Consider the following 2042-nt stretch of genomic DNA (forward strand, 5'->3'; position numbering starts at 1 on the left):
CCTGTCCAGCCTGTTCTTGGACACTTCAGGGATGGGGCATCCTGTGCCAGGGCCTCCCCACCCTCACAGGGGAGAACTCCTTCCTAATATCCCATCTGACCTTGCCCTCTGGCAGTGGGAAGCCATTCCCCCTTGTCGTGGCACATCAGGCCTTGTTCCAAGTCCCTATCCAGCTCTCTTGTGCCCCTTTAGGCACTGCAAGGGGCTCTGAGGTCTCACCTGAGCCTCCTTTTCTCCAAGCTGAGCACCCTCAGCTCCCCAGCCTGGCTCCAGAGCAGAGGGGCTCCAGCCTATGGAGCATCCTCAAGGCCTTCTGTGAAGTCGCTCCTGAAAGGGTTAAAAGCACTGTGTCTAGGCATACTTGGGCAAGAATAAGATACATCATAACCAGTATAGAAGCTAGCAAATACTAAGCCACAAGAGAAGGATGAGATTTGGCAAGAAACAGCGACCAAAACTTGCATAAAATGAAGGACAGAGCTTGCTAAAACCAGCGAGAAAATCGCCGAAACAGCCAACAAGAGACTGCCCATGCCTAGAGGGGAAAGGTGAAAAGGGCACGGCGAGGAAGACATCCAGCCTTCATCAAAGGAGCACCGAGGAGGATGCGGAGCCTTCCTCAGCACGGCCACCGGGGTGCACTGCGCCTGCGCCTCGTGTATGCTCGTGAGAATAATGCATTCTAAGATTTAGTTTGCATAACCACACCTTTTCTAGGGAAAACAATGAATATGCATAGTGTATAACCATATATTGTAATTTGCTATGTGCCTGGTGTGCGCCGTTAGGAGGAGTGATCCCGGCGCGCTGAGTAAAGCAAATCCCCATGGTTTGCACTTTGGCTCGGAAGCGCCTCTTGGCCCGGGTTGGGGCGATTCAGCTGCTCCATGTCCTGATGTTGGGGCCACAGAGGTGGAGGCAGCTCTGCAGGTGGGGTCTCACCAGAGCAAGTCACCTGATGTCACCTGAAAGGCGCATTTTGTTGTGTCCTGGGCTGATCCTCTTGCTGGCTGAGGATCCTTGTGGCTGAAACACGAGGGGTCCCATGTCCTGACTGCTCCTCATGAAAACAATGACTGCGGGGTGGCTGGAAGCAGGAAAGAGAGATTCGGGATGTACTGGGGCACTTGAGTGGTTTTCCCACAACCAGTGACACCACGGATGACAACAACAGAATTGTGATGGATTGCCTCCAGAATTTCACTTTCAAAATTCTTCAGAGGTAAAGCCTCTCTCTCTTCTTGGATCTGGAAAAAAATCCAGGACATTTCCAAAATCTCCAAAAATCAGCCTGTTCTGCTCCACATCTATTCTTTGCCTCAGTTTTCTACACTTTCCCCTTATCCAAAAGAAAAACTGCCGAAGAACAGGTCATGGTTTGTACTTTTCCCTGGCACAGCACAACTGGCCCCCACATCCACCCCAGTGGAACACCCAGCACTTCTGAAAATGTGCTGTGTATTTGTGCTGAAATCCAGCCTTATACACTGTGTGTGATGTTCAAGCCCTTCTGGAAAATGAAGAGCCCAGGGCAAGGATGACAGGTGACAGGACACACACTCACCCTCTGCAATTCCTGATCCTGCTCCAGGCGGTACATGAAATCACTTCTCAGATCCGTGCTGATTTGCTCCGGAGTGAGCTGCAAGTGCAAGACATGATTTGGAGGCTTTGTGACCCCTCTTCTTATCTACATCCTCACTTCAGGATCAGATCAGTCACACCAACATCGTGACCCCAAATATCCCTAAAGGATCATTTCCTGCGTAACTCCCTGAAATCAGTTTGCTTCCGAGCTGTTTTATTTCATTCATTCCAGTATGTTTAGCACTCATCTTCAAAGAAGTCTCTCAGAAAGACCGACAACACTGAAAAAGGACGACTGTTTAAGTTGAAACACTTAGACTGCTTGAGAAACACACATTATTCAGCAGCAAGCCAAGAAGAAGATGATGTAAACAGGAGCCGGCGGAGGGGCGCGGGAGGGCGGGCTCGGGGATCGGCCCAGCCCCTCCCGGCCGCCGTCTGGCGCCGCGCAGGCG

Source organism: Camarhynchus parvulus, chromosome 8, assembly GCF_901933205.1.
Source record: "Camarhynchus parvulus chromosome 8, STF_HiC, whole genome shotgun sequence".
Taxonomy (NCBI): domain Eukaryota; kingdom Metazoa; phylum Chordata; class Aves; order Passeriformes; family Thraupidae; genus Camarhynchus; species Camarhynchus parvulus.